The sequence below is a fragment of the Symsagittifera roscoffensis genome, chromosome 4, assembly GCF_963678635.1.
Source record: "Symsagittifera roscoffensis chromosome 4, txSymRosc1.1, whole genome shotgun sequence".
Taxonomy (NCBI): domain Eukaryota; kingdom Metazoa; phylum Xenacoelomorpha; order Acoela; family Convolutidae; genus Symsagittifera; species Symsagittifera roscoffensis.
Window position 1 is genome coordinate 72,033,731 of NC_087065.1, and position 12,859 is coordinate 72,046,589.

The 12,859-nt window shown below is 46.2% G+C and overlaps 2 protein-coding genes across 6 annotated transcripts in view; one reads left to right on the forward strand and one right to left on the reverse strand.

The window, feature by feature from the left end:
* LOC134845124 (AP-2 complex subunit alpha-2-like) overlaps positions 1-12,859 on the reverse strand; it is a 606,200-nt gene that overhangs the window by 480,162 nt on the left and 113,179 nt on the right. The window contains exon 1 of one of the 3 annotated variants that reach the window (XM_063861989.1): positions 4,300-4,309. The exons of the other annotated variants lie outside the window; for them this stretch is intronic. The gene's annotated coding sequence lies outside the window, so the exon portion shown is untranslated. Of the gene's footprint in view, positions 1-4,299; positions 4,310-12,859 lie in introns of those variants that run through there. 3 annotated transcript variants of the gene reach the window in all.
* Positions 1-12,859, forward strand: part of LOC134845123 (FACT complex subunit SPT16-like) — a 590,873-nt gene that overhangs the window by 459,201 nt on the left and 118,813 nt on the right. The window lies entirely within an intron of this gene.

Consider the following 12,859-nt stretch of genomic DNA (forward strand, 5'->3'; position numbering starts at 1 on the left):
AAACATTTAGTTGAGTTTTGAAATTGTTGCATTTATAAATTTGCATTTTGATTTTAGTTGAGTGGCTTTAGAGACGCTCACTTAGTATTTATTTAGAAAGGCTTAAGAGAAGGAGTATATTTAAATATTCCAGCCTACATGACTGTTTTTAATCAGCTAGGAGAAATTATCACTTTGTGGTGACATGAAAGGCTTGGATAATCTCTCGAAGAGGGAGATTGTTTCATTGTTCTTTCTAACCACAGAGTTTCTTAGTTTTAACATTCAGGATAATAACAAGCAAGATTTCCGAAGGGAAAAAGCATAGTAGGATAATTTTAGCTTGTTGGTTGGCAGGACTGTCCTACAAACCAACACCTTTTAAATCTAAGAGAAAAAGTTTTAATCGGGACATTGACATTGGAAGTCGGAAAATATGTTTTATCTTAGGTCATATCCTCAATGTGCAGATTAATGAAAGAATTTGAAGGCTATAGTGATGTGGTATGATGCCATTTGTATTCTGCAGTGAGTCGATGTGACGTGGATAAAAATAATTTCGTGCATTTTGTAAATTCTGTTCGATGACACTGTATCTATTTTACGAACATTGCGTGATTCAATGAGGACATTGACCGGACTGTCCGGGGAGTATGTTACATTCGACCAGAATGGTAAAAATGCAATCTCTGCAGATTTCGAATTTTTAGCAGTGAACCTTCCGAGTTAGTGATTTTGAAGGATTAACGACGTTATTCGGATGATTAGTAAAACGGTGAAGGTCAAGATATTCTGGTATTTTGAAATTTTGGCAAAAGAGCTGAAAAGCAACAGAACAACGATAGTCGCGCTGACGAAAACAACGGAGATTGTGATAGAAAAACAACAGAGAAAAACAGAAGACCGCTCCGAGTTGCAACTATTGTGTCGCTACAATAGTTGCAAGGCCGTTGCGAACAACGGTGAAGGGTGGAAGACAGCCTTCCGGGTTACGGAGAAGTCAAGTTTAACGTGCTTGATTCAGTGGATTCAAGAATCCGGAAGGGTTTCGGGACTGAAACTTTTATCCTTTTACATAAATTTTTAGCTTCCTGTCATGTCCTGAGTTGAATTTAATTAACAACTGGATTCATTTTTATAAGGATGAGAAGCTAGGAGTTGGGGGAAAGGGTTGATCCATCTTCGATGGAGATGATGATTTTTATCTACTGAACAAAAACAATAATAATTCAAAAAGTAGTAGTAGCCCTGTTTTTAGGAGTGACCTCGTGGTCTGGGGATACTGAGACCCAGCCATGAGCTCACTATTTCTGCATGTAATTAAGTTAATTTGAGCGTTCTGGTCGAAGCCGGAGAACAGTAACGTTTTTGTCGACCCGATGTTGGAAAAGACCCCCGAAAGTACTGGCTTGGTAGAGACGGTGAAAAGCATATAGAGCTCTGTTTAGACGTTAGCCAGTCGTCTTAGGACTTAGTTTTATTTTCCGTCGATATGTATCTTCCGGGCGAAGGTTACAAATGTTACATAGGCGTTTTTATGGCGCTCCTGGGTGGGCCTGTCAAAGGCATAAGACCATCATGATCAGCAAGCGTTTCAGCGACGAACCCTGCGCTCCGGGCGTAAGCCCGAGTTAGAGGCCTTAATGACCGTTATTGTACTAGGGTGAAGGTGCGTACCCTCCGCCTAGTACTATTTAGCTTTTTAACTTAGTTAAGATCGAAAATTCCGGGGGCCGGAGGGTTAGGTGGGAAATCTAGAGCCCGCCTGTCCTGAGGTCCCAGGACCAAAAACAATTAAAGAGAAAGCGTAAAACCAAACAAAAATTGTGTATAACCAAGAAAAAGCCAAAAACAAATTTAATTGAAAACAAAAAGTACAAGAAACAGTAAAAAAAAATCCAAAAACAGTAAAAAAACATAAGGTTTTAGTTTATATGTTATTTCCGGATGAGATGTGATCTGACCTTCCTATTTGTTGTCGTTTCAGATTGATTTATATCATTTCTGATAGAAAGATTGTGTGTTTTGGTGAAGGGTTGCATACCCTCCCTTGAGTGTAACTTGAGTATTTAGGCACGTTAATGGTGATTTTGCCGGTGGCCGGAGGGTAGAGTGGCAAGCTGACCGACGTGTTTCACACTTAACAAGGACATCAAGGACAACATCCACAACGACTGTTGGGTATCGTTGAAACAATTTTAGTATCGTTCGGGTACTATTTCATAAAAACTTAAGTGGTGGGGGGCAAGATTGGCGTGGTCCGATTGTACCCTCCATCGATTACAAATTTCCGAGTTAAGGGTCTTAATTCGGGTATTTTGGTGCAAAGGTGGGTATAGTACCATTCATTAACGACTTTTAATTGGTTATTATCCTTATTATATATTACTTATCTCCTATTTAGACCCAAGAAACACCCAAATCTTGTCGAAAATTACCGATCTTCGACCAAACTATAGGTCCCAAATTTTTGGATATCCGAGCTTTTCCGAACAGCAAAAAGCTTTTATATAGGGAGTAGCTATGTATTTCAATCCCCCCTGACTAAAGAAACCGCGTGAGAAAAGACTCAGTAGAAGTTGGAAAAAACGAAAATTTTTTGATTAAAATTTCGATAATTTTCCGAATTTTGTCAATCTGTTTTGGGGATCGAGTTTTTGAGTTTTTAGAGTTAGAGCAATAAAATTTTTTGTGTTAGGAGCGTGCTAGCATAACGTGCTCGGCTGCCAGAAAAATTCTTGAGTAACCCTCCGACTAGCTCCGTGGGTAGAGCTAACGACTTAAGGATTGGAAAAGGAAGGAATCGGAGGGTCCAAATTTGATAGTTATTGGCCAAATGTTTGTCTCCAAACCAATTTTGGTCCGGTTTTTTGCATTATTCCAGTGCCGTACAGGGCTACTACGCTCGTTTCAATTATTTTTAGGCACTTTCAATAGGAATTGCGGAAAAAGTTTTTCAGAACCTTGACAGGTGGTGAAAAAAGGCCATTTGGACAAACACGTTTTTGGTGATTTCTCAAAGACTAGCCATTCGATCGGGATAATTTTGGTACCATAAGTCGACGTTTCGGACCACTTTTCCGGACCGCAACCGTTTTTGGGTTGATAATCTCGGAAAAGAAAATTTTTTCAGAATTTGTTGATTCGGAGGGTCCAAATTACAGGGAACCCTCCGAGCGACATAAAATTTTATAAAATCACCTTTTTATCCTACTGGGAAGGTTGACCGTGTCAGCCAACCTAGATTTGACTCAGGTAGACCGCTTTCGGAGACTTTACCCCGGTAAAATAACCCGTTTTCTTGTTTTTTGCGGAACCCTCCGGAGTAACCCTCCGGATTGACTTAAGCCCTCTAGCAACCCTCCTTTGTGGAAAGTTTCCACGGGACCCTCCAAAGAAGTTAAAACAACCCCCCAGAGAGCTTTTAGCTTGTTTTGACGCTTTTTGAAGCTAGTGGAAGACCCTTCTAAGTGAGGTTAAAAAATTTGAAAATTTTGGAAGAACCCTCCGAGGTAACCCTCCGGAGCATATTAAGCCTCTAATAGACCCTCCTTAGTGAGTGAAGAGGAACCCTCCGAAGTCACTTGGGTGGCTAAGGTACCCTCCGAGGTAGCCCTCCGAAGTAGGCTAAGTGTCTTAACAACCCTCCGAAGTAACCCTCCGGAGTGACATAAACCTCTTAACAACCCTCCTTGTTAGAAACTTGAGGAAACCTTCTGTGGCAATTTGGGAAACGGAAAATATCCATTTAATTAGGATCATATTAGGATATTAGGCGTGCTTATTAGTATCATAGGAGCCCATTTTGATCCGGAAATTCATGATCAACTTTGGATTCTAGATCGGGTGTATCAGAGGTGCCCAAACCAAAAATTTTTTTTATTGTGATTTTGGTTGTGTGGTTGCCTTGAGCTACTTAATAGGAAAGTTCGGGCAATCCGGGAACAAATAAGAGAAGACCTCGGTGAGTGTATTAGGCAAATACACACTCACCTGAGAAGAAAAGTTGTTCCCTGCTCTCGTGCACTTGGAGCGTTCCGGGTGTGGGGGAGCTTTTTCATAGACTTTAGAAATTTTCGATTAGAGGTTGCCTTGAGCTACTTAGTAGGACAGCTCGGGCAATCGCAGGGCACCTAGAAGAAGACCTCGGCGAGTGTATTAGGCAAATACACACTCACTTGAGAAGACAGTGTCCTGAGCTTCGTTCTTTTGGAGTGTTCCGATTGAGGGAAGTCCTTTCTTTAAGACTAAGTTTTATTTATCTATTCCTGAATCATCACTGCCTTTTACAGAAAATCGTTTGATTTTAACGAAGCAGTGATTTAATAAGAGTGTGGCGGTAAATTGATACTGACGAAAGGTCGCTGTCACCTATAGGACATTCTATCTGGTCATCAATTGTGTTTTGCGTATTGACTATATCTAGTGAAAACTTTGTGATACTGTTATACTATACAAGGGGATTGAGTTAGTATTATATCAATACTGAGTAGGCCCTGTGTGTAACTTTAGCCGAGTCACTAAAGCTGTCATTGAGAAATCTAAGAGACATTTTTGATATTTACGAGATCGAGTAGGCAGTGTTAAGTAAATCAACCTGAACTTATTTGCGGTACGTGTATATCACCATCAAATTATACGATTTTTGTTATTTGTTACAAAGTATGCAGCGTAGGGACTCGTTAGGATCGACTACTAAGACTCCCAGGCTGAGCAAGGGAAGCATGCGAAAATTTAAAATTAGGCGTAGCCAATCTTCGTTTAGCAGCGCTTCCGACGTGTTTGCTGAAAACGAATCGACTAAAGGTCAAGCTGATCTTTCAGTGAGCGAAATGAAACTAAGGAGCGAGAAAAACCTCGATGGCGATCAAGGGCGGAGCACCGAGGTCGGGCCCCCGAGCGAAACGCTTGTGGACCACTTTGACGAAGGGGAACGGACGCTTATTCGACCCGACTTTGAGCCGAGCGAGGACCTCGAGCGGGAGGAAGTTGAGAGGACGGACGAGACCTCGGAGCGTTCCGAGGTCGAGCCGCGAGAGGAAGTGTTATTCAGGGGAATGTCCAAATCGGAGACCAAGAGTAATAGGTGGAGAAGAGAATTTTCACATCCAGCTAATACCCACTCATCTCTGGCCAAGCAGAGCAACAACGAGTATAAGCCCGAGTGAAGAACAACCGGGTTCGAAGGCCAAGAAAAGCTGGAAGTCTTTGTACGATGAGCGCATGGCGTCACTATGAACTGAAGGTTTGTCTTTCAGTTATGACCACCCGGAGATAACCCATCCGGATGTGAACTTCACACCGTGCCCAAGGAACGACATGAGCAGGAAGGCATCGTTCGCCTCGCCGACCAGGCCCATTTCAGATGGGATAACGATGGGAGCGTCATCAACGTTCGACAGATTGATGACGTCGATGAGCAAGCAAAAAGGCGGTGCGTCATCAAGTACCAGGCTGCAGCCGCAGTTGACCTCATATTCTCTGGTGCTAACCCCGCCATCGGGGGCAACTGGCGATATAAGTTACATGTTCGCCGGCTGGTCTGGATGAACTGAGACGGGACATGACTAAGAGAATAGATAAAATTGACGAGAGAGCTCACCAGGGTCGGGAGAATTTGAGAGATGAACTAACGCACGTGAAGTCGCAGGCGAGGGTTGATCAGGCTCAATTGATTCGCAACACCGATCAATGCCTGGCGGAGAGCCTGGCACAGGCAAACAAGGAGTCAGAGGAAAGGGAGGCTAGGATGACCAGAGAGATCGAGCGATTGTTGAACGATCATGATAATACTTACACCCATACGATGACTAGCCTGGAAAAAAGGTTAGAAGCCAAATCTGATTTAATGATGCGGAAGCTTGACGCGATCTTAAATGGGAGCAATTGGGAGGAGCGTTCCAACCCAAGGTAGCACTCACGCCATGCGAATGATGGAGATGGTACGGGCAGCTATGCCAGGGCCCAGCAAAGTTCGAGAACGAACTACGAACATGGGAATAGGGAGCGGCCAAGGGCAGCCCCGTCGAGGCCTGGTTGGACGAATCCGGTCCCGCCGGAGGCAGATGCTACTCCGGAGACAAGGTTGCCAACTGTGCCACAAGTCAGTTCAGTGCCAGATCTGACTACAGTCTCACAGGACACGACGATGTATGCCTCGATGTTTGAGCCTCTGAATAGATCTCTCGAGACATTCATCACTAAGCTCTCGAAGTCAACCGAGAGAGGAGAGAGGACAAGACGGACACCGAAAAAGCCGAAGTCGTATAAAGACGAGTCAGACGGCTGCATTGATACTTGGATAGAAGTGATGAAGCTGCACTTTGAGGAAGAGAGTCTCTCCAAGAAACAAGAGTGCAGCGCGCTAGCAAGCAACCTGGGGAGGGTACTGGGGAGGCAACTAAATTGTGTAATGGCGAAAAGAGCCAATGAGAGAGACAGCGCTCGCAAGATATTCGACATCCTGCTGAATCGTTTCGGATCTGGAGTACAAGGGCACCAGGCTATGATGAAGTTCGAAAAGAGGCGTCAAAGAGATGACGAATCCATAGATAAATTTTTGGACGACTTTGAATTGCTTAGGAGGAGTAGCAATCCCGATGAGAGAATATCAGAGCGAAACTTGGCGATTGCTTCGAAGTTCATGGACGGAGTAAAGAGTGAGGAGTTGAAAACGATGTTGGCCACGCACTTCACCCTGTCACTTGAGCAGGTACCCACGCCCGATGATTTGCGTATGAAGTCACGCGAGTATTTACTCATAAAACCGAGGGCGCAAAACCGTTACAGCAATTATGGTAACTACAGCGGGACAAACACTGGTGCGAACTCCAGTTGGTACAAACCTCGCGATGACATGGATAAGAGGAGGTCGTTTGCGAATTGTGGTTCGATGGACCATCACGTTTCCGCGTGTTCTGCATACAAACAGAACATGAATGCAATAGGCTACTTTCTCGACGACGTCGACGCGACCGACGAGGACCACGAAGAGTACGTCAGAGGGCTCATCATGAAATATGGTCCGAGGTGCTTCTTCTGTATTTTGGAAGGACACTTCAAGTCGGATTGCACTCAGTTTTGGGATGCAGTGGCGGACGCGAAACATCCCCGCCACGAAGATTTCTATGAGCGCCTCGAGGAGAAGCAGGCTAACCATTCGGAAATCAAAGACGGGTTTTCATTTCTGGACAAGGAAACCTACGACAAACTGCCAATTACTAGGTGGTTAGACAAGTCAGGGCATCCTATATCCGGACACCCTGACCTTCCAGTGGAGACGGCCGCGGAGATAAAGGTTTTAGCCAGGGGCGAGCCCGTTCCGCTGGATCTGCTAGTCCGATCCAATTTGGTACAGCAAGAACTTACCAGGCTGGGTATAAACAGCATAGCTCTATTGAACAGGACGGTGAACGTGGCGCCGGACGTCATGGGGAAGCTCCGTGACTTGTTGGACAGGGAAGTGGATAGGCATGATCGTGAGTGGATGGAGACCATGCAGCGGTTGACTGTCACTGAGAGAACAGAGAAGAGGCCAGTGTCCATTCGGAGCCGAGGTGTTGAACGGGTTTGCAGGTCGATAGTCAACCAGATGTGATGAAGCTGCACTTTGAGGAAGAGAGTCTCTCCAAGAAACAAGAGTGCAGCAAGCTAACAAGCATCCTGGAGGGTACTGCACTAAATTGTGTAATGGCGAAAAGAGCCAATGAGAGAGACAGCGATCGCAAGATATTCGACATCCTGCTGAATCTTTTCGGCTCTGAAGTACAAGGGCACCAGGCTATGGTGAAGTTCGAAAAGAGGCGTAAAAGAGATGACGAATCCTTAGATAAATTTTTGGACGACTAGGAGGAGAAGCAATCTCGATGAGAGAATATCAGAGCGAAACTTGGCGATTGCTTCGAAGTTCATGGACGGAGTAAAGAGTGAGGAGTTGAAAACGATGTTGGCCACGCACTTCACCCTGTCACTTGACCAGGTACCCACGCCCGATGATTTGCGTATGAAGTCACGCGAGTATTTACTCATAAAACCGAGGGCGCAAAACCGTTACAGCAATTATGGTAACTACAGCGGGACAAACACTGGTGCGAACTCCAGTTGGTACAAACCTCGCGATGACATGGATAAGAGGAGGTCGTTTGCGAATTGTGGTTCGATGGACCATCACGTTTCCGCGTGTTCTGCATACAAACAGAACATGAAGGCAATAGGCTTCTTTCTCGACGACGTCGACGCGACCGACGAGGACCACGAAGAGTACGTCAGAGGGCTCATCATGAAATATGGTCCGAGGTGCTTCTTCTGTATTTTGGAAGTACACTTCAAGTCGGATTGCACTCAGTTTTGGGATGCAGTGGCGGACGCGAAACATCCCCGCCACGAAGATTTCTATGAGCGCCTCGAGGAGAAGCAGGCTAACCAATCGGAAATCAAAGACGGGTTTTCATTTCTGGACAAGGAAACCTACGACAAACTGCCACTTACTAGGTGGTTAGACAAGTCAGGGCATCCTATATCCGGACACCCTGACCTTCCAGTGGAGACGGCCGCGGAGATAAAGGTTTTAGCCAGGGGCGAGCCCGTTCCGCTGGATCTGCTAGTCCGATCCAATTTGGTACAGCAAGAACTTACCAGGCTGGGTATAAACAGCATAGCTCTATTGAACAGGACGGTGAACGTGGCGCCGGACGTCATGGTGAAGCTCCGTGACTTGTTGGACAGGGAAGTGGATAGGCATGATCGTGAGTGGATGGAGACCATGCAGCGGTTGACTGTCACTGAGAGAACAGAGAAGAGGCCAGTGTCCATTCGGAGCCGAGGTGTTGAACGGGTTTGCAGGTCGATAGTCAACCAGATGTGATGAAGCTGCACTTTGAGGAAGAGAGTCTCTCCAAGAAACAAGAGTGCAGCGCGCTAACAAGCATCCTGGAGGGTACTGCACTAAATTGTGTAATGGCGAAAAGAGCCAATGAGAGAGACAGCGCTCGCAAGATATTCGACATCCTGCTGAATCTTTTCGGCTCTGGAGTACAAGGGCACCAGGCTATGGTGAAGTTCGAAAAGAGGCGTCAAAGAGATGACGAATCCTTAGATAAATTTTCGGACGACTAGGAGGAGAAGCAATCCCGATGAGAGAATATCAGAGCGAAACTTGGCGATTGCTTCGAAGTTCATGGACGGAGTAAAGAGTGAGGAGTTGAAAACGATGTTGGCCACGCACTTCACCCTGTCACTTGACCAGGTACCCACGCCCGATGATTTGCGTATGAAGTCACGCGAGTATTTACTCATAAAACCGAGGGCGCAAAACCGTTACAGCAATTATGGTAACTACAGCGGGACAAACACTGGTGCGAACTCCAGTTGGCACAAACCTCGCGATGACATGGATAAGAGGAGGTCGTTTGCGAATTGTGGTTCGATGGACCATCACGTTTCCGCGTGTTCTGCATACAAACAGAACATGAAGGTAATAGGCTACTTTCTCGACGACGTCGACGCGACCGACGAGGACCACGAAGAGTACGTCAGAGGGCTCATCATGAAATATGGCCCGAGGTGCTTCTTCTGTATTTTGGAAGGACACTTCAAGTCGGATTGCACTCAGTTTTGGGATGCAGTGGCGGACGCGAAACATCCCCGCCACGAAGAGGCGCTTTCGGGTGTCAAGGGCAGTCGAGCATGTCTGATGAACGAGGCCGAGTCTCGGAGAAAGGAGACGACACCGAGCACCTTTACGACTAAGAAGGTAAAGACACTGCCTGACGAGGTGGTAGCCTCGAACCTGGAGGCAGAGTCGGCTAGCCCACTCAAGGTGGATTACGGTCTGGCGGCAAGGACAGCGTTGCAAAATGTCAAACAGGAGCTAGCCACCAAAAAAGCGGAGCAATGGGTAAGCTCCGAACTGGAGAGCACAGATCTTTGGGAAAATTTTAATATTCATGGTAAAACGACGGAAAAAGAAGACAAAGAGGAACCCAGGAAGCAGGGACTAAAACTGAACGTTATATCTGGTAGAACTTTCGGCATGACGAAGGAAGGGACAAAGTTAATGTTCATCATCTCAGTCGCAGGACACCAGGTGATCAAGAACTTGAGCGGACATTTATGCAGACTACCTGAGGGAGAAAGATCCCAAACTGGACTCCAGGGCAGTGCGAGCGCTGCTCACGACAGGAGATCCCAGACTGATGAGAGTGGATGGACATTACATCGAATTCCATGGCCCATATCCGATTCTAATGAATGTGGATGGCATCAATATCTACACAAAAGCTCACGTAACTGATGCGAGTGATCAGATTGGCCGGATTTACATTGGTCAAGAGGAGCTGAAGGTTAGACGAATCGGACATAATGCCATGCTCGAACAAGATGCGGTGCACATAGGTTGCGAGGCCGATCTGGCCGCACACGTGCTGGACGTGCAAGGCAGACAACTTTCAGTAAAGGGACTGCTAGACACGGGAGCAGTGGTCAGCGTCATGCCAGTCAAAACTTGGACCGACATGGGTTTCGAGAGATCGGATCTCATACCGACAAACATCAGGTTGGCAGCTGCCAATCAGGGAGCGATCTATGTGACTGGACGAACCCCGATCATTTCACTGCAGCTTGGAGGAAGACATCTTTGGATGAGCTTCCTAGTAGTGGAGAATTTGGACGAATCCGATCAGTTCATCCTAGGGACGGACTTCGTACGCAACTTTGATGTCACGATCGATCTCAATGACGGGTTGATTAGGATCAAGGATCCTAAGAGAAAGTATGAAAAGAAACCCCTTAATAAGATCTTAATCAACCAGGCCAAGGTGCCGATTTTTCTGGATCGAAGAGTTAGATTGAAACCAAACCAAGCCGTAATAGCGACGTTTAGGATGAGGAACTTGAATGAACTCATCAATGACAGACAGGTGTGTCTGGTACCAAATGCAAACAGTAAAAGCTCGGCTATGTTAGGAGGAAGCTTCTCACTCACTCAGAGTGGACTGTGTGTGAGTGTGTTGTTGAACACAGAAGCAACAACAGTGACAATACAGAGGGGAAAGAAACTTGTCTACGCTTTGCCTCTGAACACAGATTTTCAGAGTGTGGAGAACTTGAAAAAGTTTGATGTAACTAAATGTCCCTTCCGTGCGAACCAACAATGTATATTGAAGAGAGTAAATGAACTGTAGTCTTCTAGGAAATTGTTTTCAATGAAGTCGGAAACAGATGATGGGTTGTCTAGTTGTTCCAACTTTCCCGAGAGACCGACAGAAACAGAGTTAGCAGCGAATAAACCGGTCCTACCTGAGATAGAACATTTGAGGGGTAAAATATCAGACAAGGAACTAGATTCGCTCAAGGCGGTGCTAAGTCGGAACGCAGACGTTTTTTCGAAACATAAGGCCGACATAGGTTGCTGTAGTTTTGTAGAACACGAGATTGAGATAGAAGAGGGATCGGTACCTCATAGGGAAGGGGCGAGAAGAATGACCCCAAACAAGTCACAAGCGTGTAGGAAGGAGATCGAGATGTTAATGGAGTACGACATGATCGAGCCGTCGAAGTCCCCATGGGCTTGTGGCGTGGTCATGGCGAAAAAGAAAGGGGGATAACTCAGATTTTGTTGTGATTTCCGTTATCTGAACGCAGTGACTATAAAGGACGCATACCCGATTCCCCGCATCGATGAGAGCCTATCCAAGCTGGGAGACGCGAAGTTTTTCACGACGTTAGATTTGGGCTCTGCGTTCTGGCAAGTGCCACTCCGAAAGCAAGATCGTGAAAAAACGGGCTTCGCGTGCGAGCTGGGATTGTTCCAGTGGAAGAGGATGCCGTTCGGATTGTGCAACGCGACGGCCACATTCCAGCGACTGATGGCCCAGGCACTCACGAGCGTGACTAAGAAATACTAGAATCTCATCATGTGTTATGTCGATGATGTCGTGATTGCAACACCAACCTTAGAGGACCACATAGAGAGGTTGGATGAGGTGTTTACTTGCATGAAGCAGGCGGGCCTGAAATTTAAACCCTCTAAGTGTGAAATCCTCAGAGACTCCATAAAGTATCTGGGCCGCCTGGTGGATAAACATGGAGTGAGACCAGATCCTGAAGCGGTCGAAGCGGTGTTGACCTGGAAGGCACCTAAAACAGATACACAACTGATGAGTTTTTTGGGATTTGCTAATTATTATCGAGAATTCATCAAGGGGTATGCTGACAAAATATACCCCATGCAGCGGTTGATGAGAAACAAGGGCAAAAAGTTCACTTGGACTGATGAAGCACAAGTTTCATTTGAGAACATCAAACGTGAACTTTGCGAGGCACCGGTCCTCGGCATGCCAACAGAGATGGGGATGTTCGTGCTGGACACGGATGCATCGGTGGTTGCGATATCGGGCATACTTCACCAGGAGCAGGAGTGGAACGGGAGAACGGTTCTCCGTCCGATAGCCTACGGGAGTAAGGTCCTGAGTGATACTGAGATGAAGTACGGCGCACCAAAAGGGGAGATGTTCGCGGTGATCATTTTCAGGGAAAAATACAGGGCCTACTTGGGGAGTGCTCCCTTCAAGTTACGTGTGGATAATCGTGCCCTTGCCTGGCTGAAAACCTATTCGATTGACCAAAGTTATATTGGTCGTTGGATCGTGCGCCTAGATGGATACCACATGATCATAGAGCACCGTACCCGTGATAAGCACCAGAACGCAGATAGCCTCAGTAAAAAGACAGAATTCTATGAGCGCCTCGAGGAGAAGCGGGCTAACCAATCGGAAATCAAAGACGGGTTTTCATTTCTGGACAAGGAAACCTACGACAAACTGCCACTTACTAGGTGGTTAGACAAGTGAGGGCATCCTATATCTGGACACCCTGACCTTCC